Here is a 19,926-nt window from a genome sequence, read left to right as displayed (position 1 = left end):
GTTATCAACATCATCAACAGATTTATTCTCGTGTATCGGCACATCAGGGGAAACATCACATGGAATACTAGAAGAAATATCATGCATTAAGGTCGGGGCAGAGAAGCCTAATGTATTTGAACCCAAAGGTTCCATAACATTTTCAGTATAGACATGTTCTTCTAACATAACATCATAATCATCATCATCATCATGATAGGAATTTTGCAATCTAGGATAATTTTCAATTAAGGTCGGAGCTATTACAAGAATAAAACTCTAATTCATGAGGGTGATCATATCATGTGGTGTTGTTCCTGTTTCCCTAACGGATTCCCATTGATGGGTTTTCTCTGCAATCTCGGCTAAAAAATTCCATGCATCATCCACAGATTTATCAATAAACTCACCATTACACATAGACTCAACCATGGTTCGAGATTTAAAGTCTAGTCCCTCATAGAGGATGACGACAAGTCTCCACTTCTCAATTCCATGGTGCGGACATTCACTCAACAAATCATTAAAACGTTCAAAATAGTGAAAAACAGTTTCCTCATCCAATTGGACAAAACAATTGATATTTGACGAATAGCGATGGTCCTATGATGTGGAAAGAATTTTTTGAAAAATAGATCTGTGAGTTGGTCCCAAGTGTTGATTGATTGTGGTCTCAAACCGTAAAACCATGTTTTGGCCCTTTCCTTTAAAGAAAATGTAAACAAACGCAATTTCAGAGAGTCTTCGGACATATGATCAGGTTGCATAGTCCGACAAATTTGTTCAAACTCTCTTACATGAGTATAGGGGTTCTCAGAATCGAACCCTCGAAATATAGGAAGTATTTGTATCATGTTTGCATTTATTTTAAAAGGGTTATTGGTTTGAGGTAATACAATACATGATAATGGAATTTGTATTGATGGATACATGTATTCATGGAGAGCACGAGGTTGGTCCATTTTGAAATGACACAAAGCCCACTATTTGGTTTTAATGGGTTTTAAAAATTTGGTTTTCTATGGGAAAATTTTGGTTTTGATGGGATATAAAAGAAAAAGAAAATTTGGTTTTGAAATGGGAGTAAAATAAAAAATTTGGTTTAAGATGGGATAAAGAAGAGAAAATTTGGTTTAAAATGGGAGCAAGTAAAATTTGGTTTTTTTTTTTTTTTTTTTTTGAATGGGAGAAAAAGAAATTTTTATTTTTATTATTTTTTTTATATATATATATATTTTTTTTTTTTTATAAAACAGGGAAAAAAGTAAAGTTAATTTTTTTTTTGAATGGGAGCAAACCCACTGTTTGTCCTCTAATGGAATGGAAGGAAGGCTGCGGCCCACAATCGGTTATAAGCTCAGCTGGGTTTAAACCCAGAGTCCAAAATACAAGTCCAATGGAAGAATTTAAACAAGCCCACACAAAATAAATACAAGCCCACAAATTAAACAACAAGCCCAAAAATAATTAATTACAAACCCAAAACAGAAAAATAAAAATCCCAAAAAATTGGGTTAATTATTACAAGCCCACAATTAAAGAAATTTGGAAGCCCACAGGTTGGGTTCTCTCAATGGAATGGGTTTAGGCTTACCTTTTTAGCACAGCCCAGCTGCTCTGATATTGTTGCAAAAACCCAGTTGGGTTTTGGTTCTTTTCCTTGGTGGCGTCCCAGCAGAGGAAAAACAGGTTCAGAACAGCAGGTCCAACAGCAAATGAAGTGAAGCAGATGCAGATGCAAATGCTATGCAGTGAAATGCAAAATAGCTAATGAAAAACACAGATAAATCACAGCACCAATCCCCGGCAGCGGCGCCAAAAACTTGATAGGCTTTGAAAAGGTCCTAAAAATTATCCCCGGCCAAAAACTTGGTGGACCCGGAGATATGTATAAAATTAAGCGCAGAAAAACGGGGGCCTACAGTAATACCGCAAGTGCACGGTCGTCAGTTGTAGCTCGTGCAAGTACGGGTCGATCCACAGAGATCGGGTGTGTTTTGGAGTTTTCTAGCTAATTGGGTTCCTAAATTGCTATTGGGCTATGAAGCCTTTTTGCTTAAATTGGGCTTTGAGTACTAATGGGTTTGTTCACAATAAAATGAACTGAGCTTGGGCTCAGTTGGTCTTTGAAGTGTAATTGGGCTTTGGCCTTACAGTGAGTTCAGGCTTGGGTCTTAAACAACTGGGTTTTGGTTAAGCCCACAGTTGACTGAATTGGGCTTCAGTTTGAAGTGAGCTTTGGGCTTGAGTGCACAGCAGTGAACTGAATTGGGCTCAGCTGGCTTTGGAAGTGAACTGAGCTTTGGGCTCAGTTGGTTGGGCCTTTAGCCTTTGGTTTCACTGAATTGGACTTGGGCTCAGAAGTGAAGTGAGCTTTGGAGCAGCAGCAGCAGGCAGGAAAAGGAAGGCAGCAACACAAGTGCTGCACAGCAGGTAGTAGCAGCAGCAGGAGCAAGAACTGCACAGCAAGGCCAAGAAAAAGAAGTAGCAATGCAGCAGGAGCAAGAGCTGCACAGGAAAGTGAAGGCAGCAGTGCAGTACTGCAGGGCAGTGGAAGGGGAGCAGCACAACAACAGCAACAGGGTTGCTGCAGCAGCAGCACAAGGCAAAGAAGAAGGAAACAGAGAAGCAACAGACAAGGCAGTGAAGCAACAACTAAACAGATTAAAAACTAAACAGCAACAAAAAGATGACAATACAAACCAAGGCCTAAGGCCAAGGGCAGAGATGTGGTGAAGCTAACAGAGCAAGGCTAAGGCAAAGCTAAGGCATTCATATAGAATGGGAAGAAAACTAGCTTGCTATGAGCACTAGTTTCTCCCAATGCTCAATCAACAGTGCAACCTAAGCATACACAAGGAATGGCAAGATAATCAGCTTGCTATGAGCACTGATTTCTTCCATTGCACAATCAAATCAAAGCTTCAAGGGCTTCTAGCCTAGCATTAACAGGAACATAACATTACATGACAGTGAATTAAACATTAACAGTGAGCATTTAAACTAACATGACAAATTAACAATGAACTAATATGACAAGAACAGTGAACAACATGGTGAACTAACAGTGAGCATTCATATAAACAGAGAATTAAAATTTGCCAAACAAGAACAAGTGCAATTAAAATTAACAGTGCAATTAACAGGAACAATTAAAATTAACAGGAACATCACATATTAAAAATTAACAGTGCAATTAAAATTGGAATTAACCTAACCCAAATTGGGTGGAAACTTGGCTAGTCCAAGAACCCTTTTAACATCCTACATCACTTCCCTTTTATACCCAAATTATCAAATTAGGGTTTACACCCATTTTCCCCAAAAATATTCAATCAACAGTACAATTAGGGTTTAACTTTCATTACCCAAAATCGAGGAATTGACTCTCTTATCTTCGACCCATTCCTCCTCTGATCTTCCTGCTCCCTCTCCTGTGTTCGATTGATGTCTAGAGCCTCATCTATTTTAGTGATTTCCAACCTAGGGTTTAGAATGGTGAGAAGTCACTAAAATAGATGGCTAGAGAGATAAAGGAACGGACTGGGGAGGTACTGATGATGTTGGTGAAGAAGTGATGGTGTTGCAGAGGTGAGGTGGTGGCTGGAAATGGTCGGGGAAGGTGGTGGCAGAGAGGTGGCTCTGCAAATGTCGGGGAAGAAGGAGCTCAGTTGATTTGGGGAGAGGGGGGCGTTTGGTAGAGGTGTAGGGTGTTTGGTACTGTAGTGTTGAGCGGTTGCAGCGAGGGATGATGTTTCGCGATCTGGTCCGTAGGATGTGATGATGGTAGGTGGATCCAACGATGAGATGGGAGGCTGTGGGTAGCGACCGTCGGATGGAGGAATGCAACGAAAAGGACGGCCCAAGATGGAGATGGGCGTTGCGATGTAAAGCGGGAGCTTCGGAGTTTGATGTGCGATGATGGAGCGACCGTGGGATGCTGAAATGCTTCGATCTGACGGCTGAAATCCGATACGGGCTTGGATAGTGGAAATGGGTTTGAGAAAGGGCTTTGAGCCTTGGGTATGCCAAGCCCATATCTTCTTTAAGGACAATTCTTCTTCTTCAAGCCCATTCCTAGCCTCTTGGTCTTATGCACAACGTTCTTCGCGGCTTCCTTGCGTAACTCCTCCCGGCTTTTCACTACTTTTCTGCTCTATTCCGCTCCGCAATTCATCCAGACTTTATTTATTACCTAAAAATGCAAAATTAAGTAAGAAAAAATATTTATTCTTGAAAACAATGAAAATACAGAATATGAGATAAAATGTAGAATTAATGCGCAAAAGATGAGTTAAATGCCAACAAAAAGGGATAAATATATACAATATTTGGCACTCATCAAGTACCCATCCTACATACGATAACCTTAACAGTTCTGAATCCTTTCTTTCCCATTCTTGTTCATCTCTTCGTCCAAAAAAGAAAATCCTAACCTTATATGAAAACCTAATAGAACCTTATATCAATTAATATTGCTTTGGCAATATCGTTGATAGAAGAAGAAAAACATAATAATCAGTTTTTATCATGGTGATAGTTTTATCTACATGAATTATGAAAAATGTTGCTTCTAATTTGGGTTTTTCATCTTGCTGTTTAAATAAACACAGTTTATAATAAGGAATTCGATACCATCAAGGGTGACCATGTATGAATTAACATCAACTGTATAAGATCTGTAGACCGATCAATTTTGTTTTATATAAGATCTGTATAGTTTCACCTTCTGGGTGCTAGACCGACATTAATGGTGGGTATCATAGCCCTTGATATTACAAGTGATGATCGAATTCAAGTTTGGATTGAATATGATGGTATAGGAATGAAAATTAGTATTGGGATAAATTAAACATTTTGTGAAGTTTGGCACCCCATAACCATTTTGTAAAGTTGGGAGAGAAATTTGATAGTCCCCAAATAATTGACATAGGCCCCGATTTAACCAGGAAAAACAAATGTTGTGCTCATACTAGTTCATCAATACATGAGTATATCATCGCGCTTGGTTGAAAATCCAGTGGTGCGAAGCTACCGTGTGCAGGATTATGACTGAACACCTCTAAGTCAGAATCCAAGTTAAAAAAGCGGCGCATGCGCCCGTCACACGATTACCGACCTACAGTAAGGACCTTAGGGTCCTCAGAGACACGTGTCGTGGGCATAGCCCTCACAGCAGACGAGCTGCGCGGCCCCCCTGAAGTACTATTATCACCGGGTGGCGGGTAGAATCCTTTGCAGACGACTTAAATATGCGACTGGTTATTGGAAGTGGCAGAGTGGCTTTGCTGCCACGATCCACTGAGATTCAGCCCCATGTCGCACCGATTCGTCCCTCCCCTCCGATCTTGACTCCAAAAAAGAATCATTTTGAAGAAATAAACAAAGTCTCTTACGCTAAACTTCACGACATACAACTCTAATTTACCCTGAAACTTCACAAAATGTCTACCAACACTAGCAATAGTCATCTAGTTTGAGGCTCAGACTTAAATAACCTAAAAACTTTCTCTTGGAATCTTCCTTTACTCATATGTAATATTCCAGCTGATATTGTGCAAAAAATTAGTCAGATGTATCTTTTTTTAAGGATAAAGACATCATTAGAGCGTGTATTAGAGCAATAGTCAATTCTAGACGATGAATATTATACACAATGTACTTTCTACTTAAAATATTGTTTCTATAAAAAAAAAGGTTTATGTATGCTTTTATATTACCACCGTCATCAGGGTTGATACTTTGGTATCATGACGACCAATAAGTGCCGTTGATGGATTTTTTTCAACGGTTTTAGTGATTCGCTGATTCTAAGTTTTCTCTTACCTTTTCTGTCGGTTTAGATATTTGGGGTCAATAGATGACCTAGGATTAATATTTGATTGTTTCCGATTACTCATTTTTGAGAAGATCAAAAGATGACAATTCGATAAAAATGACAGAAATTGAAGGAGTGGATAAGAAAAGGGAAGGTTTAAATAAATGTAGTGGCTTGGAACATTAGAGGTTCTGGAAAAAAGTCTGCAAATAAAGAACTTAGTCTGCTCTGTAGGAATGTTAACCAAGATATTATCTTCCTCTCTGAGACTAAAATGTGTAAAGATATGGTGGCTATAAAACTTAAAAATATGGGCTTTCCCTGCACCTTCAATGTCCCCAGTGTTGGTAGAAGTGGTGGTCTGATTTTGGCTTGGAAAAAGGAAATTCACCTGAACGTTATCTCATCCAGCTTGAGGGGCATCTATGTTACTTCAACTGACATCATTCATTCAAAAACTTGTCATATTCACTTTGTTCATGGAGAACCTAATAGTACTCTAAGACCTTCCTTCGGGGAACGACAATTCCAACAAACTAACGCTCCTATAGATGATCATGTTTTCTTCATTGGTGATTTTAACACCCTTTTAGGAACAAAAGATAAAAATGGTGGCCTTGAAGTGAATGATTATGATTTTGAACATCTTAGAAATTTCTGTTCTGTTTTCAACCTGCATGATCCTGGTTTTTCTGGTCCAAGATTCACTTGGTCCAATATGCAACAAGGTCCTGACTTAATTCTTGAAAGGCTTGAGAAGTGTTTTTTAAACCAAATTGCTGAAGATCTTTGTCCTAAATTATGTGTAAATAATCTCCCTAGGGACTCTTCTGATCATTGCCCCATAAATATAGGATTTAACTATGAGGATACTTGCATGCCTAGACCTTTTCATTTCATGGCTATGTGGATTGAGGATCCCACCCGCAGAGACATTATAGCAAATTCTTGGTTTGTTAATGTTATAGGATCACCAGCCTACAAATTAAGAGCTAAGCTTCTTAGTACTAAAAAAGGCCTTAGAGTTTGGAAAAAATCTTCCTTTGGTAATATTCAAACTGATATATCTACCATTAGGAAAGAATTGTTAGATTTATAGATTTCTGATCCTACTGATACTACTACTTCTGCTAGACTTAAAGTCATATTATAATACCTTTACACTCTGGAGGAACTCTATTGGAAAGATAAGTCTAGAGAGGTATGGCTTTTGGAAGGGGACATAAACACACCCTACTTTCATAGAATCACTCTCTTCAGGAGAAAGAGAAATGCTATCAGTTGGATCAAGGATTCCTCTAATACTATTCTAACTGATAGGGATAGTATTGGAAATTATTTAATAGATTATTTCAAAAATCTTTACTCTTCTCAGCCACATCAATTTCAGGATGAAATTTTGAATGATCTGCCTGTTAAATGTTCTGTTGATGATAATGATATCCTTAATCTACCCCTTACTGCTGAGGAAATAAAAAATGTTGTCTTCCAAATGGGAAGTAAAAAAGCCCCTAGACCAGATGGTTTCACAGGCTTATTCTACCAAAAAAAATGGGATATTTTTGGAGAAGCTGTTGTTGATATGACCCAAACCTGCTTTAGAACAGGGCATATTGCAAAAGTCTTCAATCATACCAATATTTCTCTTATCCCTTAAGTCCCTTTAGCAGAGTTGGTCAGTCAATACAGACCCATAGGACTATGTAACTTCATTTACAAAATACTTTTTAAAACTCTAGCTAACATGTTAAAACCTTTTATGAACAATATCATATCCCAAAATTAAAGTGCCTTCATTCCAAAGAGGAGTATTTTTGATAATATTCTTCTAGCAAATGAAGCCATATATTCTGTTAATTATAATGACAAAGTTGAGGGTACTGCTGCTATCAAACTTGGTATGTCTAAAGCTTATGATAAATTGGAGTGGTATTTTCTTGAAAAAGTTTTGAGAAAAATGGGTTTAGCTGAAAATTGGATAAACTCATAAATCAATGTGTCTCTACTGTCTCCTATTATGTTCTTTTAAATGGTAGCCCTACGGGTTTTTTCCAACCTGAAAGAGGTCTAAGGCAAGGGGATCCCCTATCCCCTTACCTCTACATTATCTGTGCTGAGGCTCTTTCCTCTTATATAGATAATCTTCAAATAAATGGTACCCTGAGGGGTATCAAATTTTGTAAAAATGCCCCTGAGATGACCCATTTGCTTTATGCTGATGACTCTCTTTTGTTCACTTCTGCTACCATAGAAAACTTCATTGCTATAAAAAAAACTACCTTCAGAAGTACTGCCTATCTTAGTCTGCTCTGTAGGAATGTTAACCCGGATATTATTTTACTCTTTGAGACTAAAATGGGTAAAGATATGGTGGCTAGAAAACTTAAAAATATGGGATTTCCCTGCACCTTCAATTTCCCCAGTGTTGGTAGAAGTGGTGGTCTGATTTTGGCTTGGAAAAAGGAAATTCAGCTGAACGTTATCTCATCCAGCTTGAGGGGCATCTATGTTACTTCAACTGGCATCATTCATTCAAAAACTTGTCATATTCACTTTGTTCATGGAGAACCTAATAGTACTCTAAGACCTTCCTTCTGGGAACAACAATTCCAACAAACTAACGCTCCTATAGATGAGCTTGTTTTCTTCATTGGTGATTTTAACACCCTTTTAGGAACAAAAGATAAAAATGGTGGCCTTGAAGTGAATGATTCTGATTTTGAACATCTTAGAAATTTCTGTTCTGTTTTCAACCTGCATGATCCTGGTTTTTCTGGTCCAAGATTCACTTGGTCCAATATGCAACAAGGTCCTGATTTAATTCTTGAAAGGCTTGAGAAGTGTTTTTTAAACCAAATTGCTAAAGATCTTTGTCCTAAATTATGTGTAAATAATCTCCCTAGGGACTCTTCTGATCATTGCCCCATGCATATAAGATTTAACTATGAGGATACTTGCATTCTTAAACCTTTTCATTTCTTGGTTATGTGGATTGAGGATCCCACCTGCAGAGACATTATAGCAAATTCTTGGTTTGTTAATGTTATAGGATCACCAGCCTACAAATTAAGATCTAAGCTTCTTAGTACTAAAAAAGGCCTTAGAGTTTGGAACAAATCTTCCTTTGGTAATATTCAAACTGATATATCTACCATTAGGAAAGAATTGTTAGATTTACAGATTTCTGATCCTACTGATACTACTACTTTTGCTAGACTTAAAGTCAGATTATAATACCTTTACACTCTGGAGGAACTCTATTGGAAAGATAAGTCTAGAGAGGTATGGCTTTTGGAAGGGGACATAAACACACCCTACTTTCATAGAGTCACTCTCTTCAGGAGAAAGAGAAATGCTATCAGTTGGATCAAGGATTCTTCTAATACTATTCTAACTGATAAGGATAGTATTGGAAATTCTTTAATAGATTATTTCAAAAATCTTTACTCCTCTCAGCCACATCAATTTCAGGATGAAATTTTGAATGATCTGCCTGTTAAATGTTCTGTTGAGGATAATGATATCCTTAATCTACCCCTTGCCGCTGAGGAAATAAAAAATGTTGTCTTCCAAATGGGAGGTAAAAAAGCCCCTAGACCAGATGGTTTCACAGGCTTATTCTACCAAAAAAATTGGGATATTGTTGGAGAAGTTGTTGTTGATATGACCCAAACATGCTTTAGAACATGGCATATTGCAAAAGTCTTCAACCATACCAATATTTATCTTATCCCTTAAGTCCCTTTAGCAGAGTTGGTCAGTCAATACAAACCCATAGGACTATGTAACTTCATTTACAAAATCTTTTTTAAAACTCTAGCTAACATGTTAAAACCTTTTATGAATAATATCATATCCCAAAATCAAAGTGCCTTCATTCCAAAGAGGAGTATTTCTGATAATATTCTTCTAGCAAATGAAGCCATATATTCTGTTAATTATAATGACAAAGTTGATGGTACTGCTGCTATCAAACTTGACATGTCTAAAGCTTATGATAAATTGGACTGGTATTTTCTTGAAAAAGTTTGGAGAAAAATGGGTTTAGCTGAAAATTGGATAAAACTCATAAATCAATGTGTCTCTACTGTCTCCTATTATGTTCTTTTAAATGGTAGCCTTACGGGTTTTTTCCAACCTGAAAGAGGTCTAAGGCAAGGGGATCCCCTATCCCCTTACCTCTACATTATCCGTGCTGAGGCTCTTTCCTCTTATATAGATAATCTTCAAAGAAATAGTACCCCGAGGGGTATCAAAGTTTGTAAAAATGCCCTGAGATGACCCATTTGCTTTATGTTGATGACTCTCTTCTGTTCACTTCTGCTACCACAGAAAACTTCATAGCTATAAAAAAAACTACCTTCAGAAGTACTGCCTATCTTCTGGGAAAGAAATTAATTTTGATAAGTCTGGTATTTTATTCATTAGAATAATCCCTGAACATAGGAAGGCCCTTTTGGCTAACATTATAGAGATTCAAAGCAGAGATTTAGGAGAAATATCTTGGGACTCCAACTGTTTTTAAAGCTTCTAAAATCCAAACCCATATGGGTATTCTCCAAGCTGTGGATGCCAGAATCACTGTCTGGATTCATAAGCTCCTTTCTCAGGCTGCTAGAACTACTTTGGTTAAACATATTGGTCAAGCCATTCATTTATTTCAGATGGGGGCTTTCTTAATCCCGAAACATCTTTGTAGACAGATGAATGCTCACCTCTGTAAATTTTGGTGGGAGAGAGACTCTGGACCCAAAAGATAGAAAACTTCACCTTTTGGGTTAGGATATCCTTTGCTCCCCTAAAGCTGAAGGTGGTTTGGGATTCAGAAAAGCTGAAATAAACATTCTTGTTATGTTATCTAGGAATGTCTGGAAATTTGTTGAAAATCCTGATTGCATGTTAGGCAAGATTTTAAAAGCTAGATATTTCCCTAGAACTGATTTTCTGAATGCTAAGTGTCCCGATAAGTGTTCCTGGACATGGAAATGCTTACATGCTATTAAGGAGTTGATAAAACCTTTTATTTACTGGATTGTTGGTGATGGGAAGTTTATTGACCCTTGGTGCGATAAATGGATTCCATATTTTGGCTCTGCAACCCCCAATCCTCTTACCCCTCTTGACCCTAGTATTAAAGTCGACTTTTTCATTGATGATAATACTAGAACCTGGAATGTTTCTAGACTCACTACTCATTTTGATGATGCTTCTATTAAGAAGATTGTCACTATTCCCTTAAGTCAGCTTTGCACTCCTTATAGGAGGGCTTGCGATCTTTCAAAGAATGGTAAATTTTCTTGAAAATCTACCTATCTGGGATTCAGAGGCATTAAACCCTCTCCCTGTAAAACTCTTTGGTTGCATATCTGGAAAATTAGAGTTCCTTACAGAATTCAATTATTCCTTTGGAAAGCTGCGAAAAATGCCTTACCTGCTAGAATTGTCCTTCACACTAGAATGCCTATGCATTCTGTTGATTGCCCTAGGTGCAAGGATCCTCATGAAAACATAATGCATACTTTGGTTCTGTGTAAGGTCTGGTTTTTGTCCAGTTTTTGCATAAACACTTCTTTCTTTTCTCAAAAAGAATTTCATCAGTGGCTCATGTTCTGGCTTCTGGACCAAAACTCTAGATTGCCTGATGATTCTCGAAGTCTTTTTGTGGCCATCCTGTGGTTTCTTTGGACTAGCAGAAACAATTTGGTTTTTCAAAATGTGTGTGAAAATCATACTTATGTCTTAGAAAGAGCTAGAGCTATGCTTCTCACTATAGGAAAACTACTATTGTAGCTACTCCTTCTACCCCTACTGCTCTATGTCACAAATGGATGCCCCCTTTGTTTGGATGGATCAAATAATGCAAATGGAGCCTTTGATGACATTTCTGGAGATAATGGTGCATGTTATGTGATGAGAGACTTCCCAAGCAAAGCCTCTTCTATGCTGCTATGGTGTTTGAAGTTTCATTTGCAGAAGAAGCGGAAGCCAGAGCTATCTGGGGAGTTCTTAAAAAAGCAGTGGAACAGAAGATGACTCATATAATCATAGAAAGTGATACTAAAAATTTGGTGGAGCAATTTTCTTCTGGTTTTTTTGATGGTGATCTTAGGACAGATGTCATATTCAAAGACATTAAGTTGTTCTCTTCTAAGCTGTCTGCTTGTATTTTTAGTTTTCAACCTAGAATCTGTAATTTTGTTGCTCATGAGTTAGCTAAATGGGCAAAACGTAAGAAAACTTCTATGCACTGGTCTGTGCCTCCTGCTTGGCTTGCACCAACAATTGAGGGGGACTACTAGCCTTTTTGAATGTCTTTGATTAAAAAAAAAAGAGAGAGAGAAAGGGAAGGTTTTAGTTTTTAGGCTAAAATGATTCAAGTAAATAGAGGCTAGTTTTAATTAATTAAGTCACAAAGGCAATAAGGTAAGGATGGTCACCGAAAATAACATTTCGTTGATTTGGCTACCCAAGTGCACAAATCCATTTTCTCACGCTTGAATGGTCAAATTTTTCCTGGTACAATACGAAAGTAAGCTCCCATGCCTTTATACATGGCTCATGTTGGAATTAAATTAAATTCAGTAGATGCACAGGCACCTAAATAAATAATTTAAGAGTTCTCTTGCTCACTCTGAGTAACTTTGATTCGGATCATATATCTGGCCAAGCGCTTTCTCCCAATAGACCAGTACTTGACTTTTTCCCATTCCATTATCGACCTCACCAGCATAAAGCCCTAACCACCAAGGGATACAGAAATCCACCAAAGTAACCCGTCCTTCACCTTGTCCCTATTTAAGCACAACGCATACCAGTTGAGCCAATAATCATGTGGATGTTGTCGTGCCATGTGTCCTTGACATAAAAATAAGGAACACCCAGGCCAGAAATGACGGTGGCTCACCAGGAGCTAAAACGCGTTCAAACGAGTTAAGATTACGTGGAACTGTTTAGATTTTAGAGTGAGTTTGATTAACACATCACTAAAAAAAACAAGCGGAAAGATAATTTTAATTTACCGTGCTGATTGCATCAAAACAACAGATCTCTCTCTCTCTAACTTATCTTTACTAGCTCGCGAGAAGTGATGTTTGTGCAGCACTGAACTCTTCCACAGTACAGTAGATAAGAATACCAGGAAAAGTTTTGAAATGCATGCAAATATGGTATGCAAGTTCAAAATGGGATTTTTTGTTGGCAAAACAAACCTATTTTAGTGAAAGAGAGGTCCGTTGCATTACACAAAACCTGACTTCTGATACTAGTTGCAACTTTGTTTTTGTCCTCTTCATTCACTTTCAAAATCCGAAAGACAAAGACCTGATGCAAAATTTGTCCAGCACAGTCCCGTTGATTCAATCTCTAGGGCATTAACTTCACCTGGTAGGCTGCCTGGAACCAACATAACGTGTCATATCCATTTGTACTAAAAGGTAGCTAACGTTTTCGTAATAGCAGCTAGAAAGAATGTGTCTGAGACTCTGCGTCTGTTATTGAGTCAGTCCTATGTCTCTTCCGTCCGTACAACTTGAATGTTGTGCTTTATATATATAATACAAGGAGAAACTTGATGTATTTTTATGCTGTATACTTGAAAATAAAAATCCGAGAATACAAGGAGAAATTTGGAGGACAACGGTATTATAAAAGAAAAATCCACCTAATTAATTTTGATAAGCAGCATCTATCATCGTAAAGGTTTGGATAGCTGCCTATCCAATACTGAACGATCCACGTAAGCAAGCACTAAATCATGTCATGCATGTAAGTAGTACCTTCAATCTTCCACATGTACTCACTCGAAAATGCCAAACACTCTTTACTGATTTTTTGTTGAACAACTATTTTACGCGTGGAGAGTTCTCCTCCCTTCATCAACGTGATGCATGCTTTCTCGAGATGTGAAAATACCAGTTGAACTAGGTACGTTGTACGTACATGCCCATCCGCCAGATTGCACAGCCTTTTCAGCGTTTTTGTTTCATTTTTAACGTTAGAGAGATCGTTGTCTAGTGTGGCGCTAAATATTGGACTAGTGATGTTGGTGCCACAGTGCAGTAGATAAGAAGACCAGAAAAAGTTTTGAAATGCATGCAAATATGGTATGCAAGTTCAAAACTGGCCAAAAAGTAAAGCAAAACCAACCTATTTTGGTGAAAGACAAAGACCAGATGCAAAATTTGAAAGGCTCTCAACATATGCATTAACTTCATCTGGTAGGCTGCCTGGAACCAACATAACGTGTCATATCCATTTGTACTAAAAGTTGGCTAACGTTTTCGTAACAGCAGCAGGCAGCTAGAACGCGTCTCTGTCCTTTGGGTTAGTCTGGGATTCGAGTCAGTCCTGTCTCTTTTGTTCGTACAACTTCAAATAAATTTAGAAATAGCAATAAATGCAGCAAAAATAGAACGGAGCATAGGAACCAGGGAACTAAACTAGCTAATTCAATCAAATTACAAGCAGGTTAGGATATGATCGAACACACAGTGGAAGTGTAAAAATCGGATACCTCTGGTGCTGCTCAGCCACTCATCTGTAGTGGAAGGACAATCTGGTTTTGCTATTTGATGTATTTTTATGCTGTATACTTCAAAATAAAAATTTCAGAATACAAGGAGAAATTTGGAGTACAATGGTGTTACCTAATTAATTTTGATAAGCAGCATCATTCAGTCTGACTGCATCTATCATCGTAAAGGTTAGCTGAACGATCCACGTAAGCAAGCACTCCTTCTCACAAATCATGTCATGCATGTACCTTTCAATCCTCTACATGTACTCGAAACATGCCGAACACTCCTTTGTGTCCCACAGTTGTACACGTCCCACCACATTGAACAACATCCCAAATCCCAATCTTCATTTTCATTACTCATGGAAGGAAGAACTATACATCCATCAAAAGAGCAAGTAGCTAGCTAGCATATCTCCCAAACTTGACCACTGGCAGAGGAAGGCCAGCATAGGGAACCACTTTCGTGCTTCAGTATCACACCATATATGTCCTTAATTTCCAAGTCCGCAGGGTTAAATCTAGGAAAGGAAAAGAAGAAATGTCAGATGCATGTTTAAAAACTAGTTTGGCTTTTCACACACTGTCGCAGGGGAAGATAGTGTGACTAGTAAACCAGGAATTACTGGAGAGTAGAGACCACATGCTGGCCAACTCTGAGGTTACATTATTATTATCAACAGGGAAGCAGCAGTATGGCAGGTTCCACTGTGGAGAGGTTAAAACTTAAAGATTAATACAAACAGTAAACAGATAATATGGAGCAACTTGAGAAACTAAAACACCCGGCAAATTAAAGACTAATGGCTCTCAACCACTGAAAAAGTGCTTATCACGTAATCTTCAGAAATATGGAACCACTCACAAAAAAGAAAACTAGAACCCAATCAACATCTGACAGAAAAAACAAGAGACACTTAATTGTTGGAAGTAATTTGTAATTGTAACTGAAAAGTAATTATCTAGTGAAACCTAGAGATCAAGTTGGTATATAAAACAAATGTTTTGCTCGTACTAGTTCATTAATACATTTTTTTCAGACTCAAGCCAATACACTAAACCCTAAAACAATCACAAAACCACTACTATAAAACATCACCCACCTATCTCTTCTTCCAATACACTAAACCCTCAAACAATCACAAAACCACTACTATAAAGCATTACCCACCTATCTCTTCTTCCTACAAAGAAAGCTAAACTTCTAATGGCAGCATACAGGGGTGATTTCCATGCAATAGACATAGTTTCTCCACAAGTTTTCCCAAACCCTTCAATCAATTGCAATGAAATCATTGAAGCTCAATCTAAAACCTTTATGTATAAACTCCCACCAAGTTTTCACACTTCTAAACCTGATCATTATAGTCCTTCGTGTGTGTCAATTGGTCCCTTCCATTGGAAGGATGAGGGTACTAAAGATATGCATGTAACGAAGAAATTTTATGCTCAACAATATCTTGAGAGAGTAGCTGCTGAGAGAGGTGGAGATTTTACTTCTTCTGTTATCTATCAAGAGTGCTATGAAGTGGTCAGTTCTAAGATGCAGCAAGTTAAAGAATGCTATTCAGCTTGTTTGAATGAAGAAGCTATGGTCATGGTTATGATCATAGATGGTCTGTTTATCCTTGAGATGTTAAAATCAATGGAGTCTCAAACACAATTGCTATCCAGGAATGCATGGTATCTCCGGAAGTGTTTTGTGGATTTCCTTATTTATGAAAATCAGATACCCTTTTTTATCCTTGAAGATCTATTCAACTTAACAGCTGCCCAGAATCCTCAAGAAGAAGAAATATCGTTAGCTGATTTGTGTTTCAAACTGTTCACCAGATGCACATTGCAGAAAGACAGGAGAACCCTAAGTGAACTAAGGTTAGGGGGCCATGAAATTATAAATTTGCTAGATTTTCTCAACAAGACTCTGAGACCCCCAACTGCTGCCGAAGAAGAACCCGTTCCAGCAAAATCATTTTGGTCAAAGATGAAAAGTTGTCTTTCTGCAACGTTGCAATCGTGTTTCCCAAAACTGTTTAACAAATACGCAACACCGATTTGCTGCTGTGACGGTTTGCAAGTCACTCCCAATGCACTGGAGTTGAGGAGAGCAGGAGTCTTTTTACGAAGAGCTTCAGATGAAAAAAGTTGTTTGGATATAACTTTTTTCCAGCATTATCTTTTGATTCCTCACTTTACGATCGACGACAACACTGAAACAATCCTTGGAAATCTAATTGCGCAGGAGCAGTATAGCAGCAGTCGTGATACACAATTTTGGATCACGTCCTATGTCTGCTTCCTCACCAATTTGATACGAACTGGCAAGGATGCAGAGTATTTGTCAAGAAGAGGTATTTTAACTTCTTACTTGGGAGATTTTGATGAGGTTGCTAAATTGTTTTCAAGATTAAACTCTGATGTTGTTCTCCGAAACAAATATCAAGCTATGATGGTGAAGATTAACAAACATTATTACACGCCCTGGAACTCTTCCTCAGCTGCTTTTTATAGCGAGAAATTTGGTACGCCCTGGACAGGTTTAGCGTTCTGGTTTGGAATGTTATGGCTTGTCTTTGCACAGTTCAATAACATGATGAACTTCTACAAGTTCTTCACTGGCTATAACTCCATTAATGGTTAAGTATGAAGGCCATGGTTTTTGAATTAGAAGTATTAACTTTTGTAATTCCTTTCTAAAGGAAAACTCATTCTTAATTTTGTTCTAACTAGAATGAGCGGATGTAATTTCGATTCAGTTTTTAATTAACATAAATTATCTTTAGTATGGGTGTTTGTATCAAGAGCTTATTTGTGTTCATTTCTTAGGGCAATGGCAATTGGGTATTAGGGTTTTGATTTGTGTAGTTGGATTCATTATTTCCTGATTTACTCTTTTTGTTGGATAAAATTAGGTATTATGTCTACTGAATATGAAGATTTTTAGGTTGAAATTGTTGTTTTGGGTTGAATTTTTAGGTATTATTTTTCCTTTAAAACTTGAATTTTTTCTTGTGCAGGGATTTAATTCTCATTATTTTTCCTTTACAACTTGAATTTTTCTTGTGCAGAATCTTGTCTGATTGTATTCCAGTTAGAGGGAAGAAGGGATTCCATACTTAGCCATTTCAACTATCCACTCCCACATGGCTCATTCTGGGGCTAAAGGCATCTTTAAGGAGTTCAAGTGTACCCCTCTTGATCTTATTAACAGCACAAAATATAAGCTCAGACATAGCAGATGTTGTGGTTGATAAGTATGTGCCCACTGTACCTTACTTTTTCTTTCTTGCTGTTGTAAATTCTTAAACCTTAATCTTATTATTGAACTTGATCAGGACTGCATTTGCTGGAGATCTCCAATCAGTGTCATGGTCGGCAATGGCCTCGAGAGGAATATGTGGTAGTTTTGCTTGGCGGATACGCCTTAACCAAGTTACAGATGGGTAGAATTTTGCTTCTTTTCTCTGTACTTCCAGCCATCCAACTTTTATCGTGTGGCTTGGTCGAAGAAAATAATTTATGAAATAAAGCACCTCTAGAACTTGCAAACTCTATAAGCTCCCATCTTGGTGATCAAAATGGTTTGGTTCCCGAAAAGGATGTTTCCAAGGAGGTGCCATCAAATAACAATTCTATGAGAAGAAAAAAGAGTCAGAAGAACAACAAAGCAGCAACAGTCATCACAATCAAATCTGGAGCTGTGGAAAAGAAACGTTCCGTTGTCATGCAGTGGTTCTACTCTCTGAAAGCAGCTTTCTATAACCTGTACAAGACATTTAAGCAGCCCGTTATCGTCAGGTAACTGTAGAAGAGCTCTCTGCAACTTAGCGATCAATGATTCGTTATCTACAGATTTGAATTTTCCATTAGATGGATCCTGTAGGATTTTCAGTGCTAAAAGTTTAGGCAATATATATTTAGAATCCTTTGACTAGTTCAAGATCAGTTAAGCTTGGGTTGCGGTGTATTCCATCTAACTTCACTTTTAAGGTGGGTGAGCATCACTGCAGATAGTTTAATCCAAGTGCATAAAGCTTCCAGAAATGATGAAAATGACCATTTTGACATGAAACATTGAATATCCATTTTTGCTCACCTTGCAACATACGAGGTGGCTGATATAGCTGCACTCTGAAGTCCTTAACCTGACCACTCTGCATGTGCAGCCGAGTATCCTAAAAATATTTATAGGCCATTTTTAGGGTCAATCCGGATAGATGATAGTACCTTCATGATTTCAGTCTTTGCTTTATTTCCATGTTTTTCTTTGTTTCTGGAAAACGATTGTTTAGCCCACTGGTTCATCTTCCTAATGATGTGTATTTTGTGTTTGAATTTGTTTCGCCAGAACAATGATTTGGTTTTCTTAGCACATAGTACTATAATTCCAAACCTCTCGACAGTTATGTTCGATAATGAGACCTAGTTCTTGAACTTGGACCCGTCAATTTTGGGGACTGCAAGTGTTGTTGGTTGGTTAGGCCTAATGCTTGGAACCTTCATCTATAATCGCTACTTGAAACATATGAAACTAAGAAGAATCTTCCATCGTTTAATACTTTACAGACTGCACAAAAACCTAGCTGATTAATTTTTGATGAAAGGCTGGCAAACAACTTTTCTTTATCCGCAAATTATATTAGATGGGCGCAACTTGGTCTGGCTACCTTGAGCGTTTTTAGACATTGGTTTGGTGTCTAGATATCACATTGCGCTCTGCATATCAGTAAACTTATGGTCCTTTGTGGGTTCCTCTAGCTGATGCTATCAATCAAATCAAGTAAGTTTGTAGTCTTGCACTTTTATTGATTTCAGCTGCATCTTTTATTGCTTTCAGCTGCACTGAGAACTGAGTTGCTAATGCCTGAATGGAACTGACTATGGGTCTCATGCAGCTAAAAACTCACAACTCTAAAGATTGTTAAACCATATTGGCTGTTTGATTGGGTCTCATTGCCCCTCATTTTGATCTTTTCAGGGCAGTTAAGCCCGCGTGGAATTGAAGGTACTCTATTCGCCCTATAAACAACCTGGGTACAACAGTAGGATCGTTTGTAGGTGCTGGTTCAGCATCTTTGCTGAACGTATTGTCAGGTTCCTTCGGTAACCTTTTCATGGGAATACGTCATTCATCTGCACTTGCATACCCTTCGTGCTCCTGTTTTGATACCCAAGGAAGCCTCAGGTTTAGCAGCCCAACTACACTAGTACAGGAGGCATTTGTAGTGTACAGGAGGCATTTGTAGTGCAGAAGATGTTTCTTCTATATTTATTTATTCCTGGAAGTAGACTTTAGTAGTATGTTTTTCTTTGCATATTCATAAATTTGGCTTAATAAAACACATTCATTACAAGTGGACTTCTACATTGTACTAGTGGACCAGCAAATGTATGAACTACTCTTTTCCTGAACATGGCAACATTCAGTACAGTAGTTTTTAGAAAGCTGTTTTTAGGATTGGTTTTTATTGAAGGGCTTCATATGGATTCTATTACTGTAGTCAAGGACTCAAGGGGATAGATAACATACAGCAGATGTTTAAGTTGCCCTTTAAATTAAAATTTTACTATAATACTCTTTTCTCTTAGAATCTATTCCCATCAAATTCTTTGC

At 37.8% G+C, this 19,926-nt stretch overlaps 1 long non-coding RNA gene across 1 annotated transcript; it reads left to right on the top strand.

Annotated features, from left to right (window-relative positions):
- Nucleotides 1-16,490: 16,490 nt before the first annotated feature.
- On the top strand, nucleotides 16,491-19,536 carry LOC113308112. Its single transcript, XR_003339505.1, has 5 exons — nucleotides 16,491-16,663; nucleotides 17,381-17,566; nucleotides 17,648-18,110; nucleotides 18,879-19,092; nucleotides 19,291-19,536. It is a non-coding gene; the product is annotated as an uncharacterized LOC113308112 (long non-coding RNA).
- Nucleotides 19,537-19,926: the final 390 nt, after the last annotated feature.

The sequence above is a fragment of the Papaver somniferum genome, chromosome 9 (genome assembly GCF_003573695.1).
Source record: "Papaver somniferum cultivar HN1 chromosome 9, ASM357369v1, whole genome shotgun sequence".
Classification (NCBI taxonomy): domain Eukaryota; kingdom Viridiplantae; phylum Streptophyta; class Magnoliopsida; order Ranunculales; family Papaveraceae; genus Papaver; species Papaver somniferum.
Note: the sequence above shows the minus strand (reverse complement) of the source record. Positions and strands in the feature narration are given on the sequence as shown.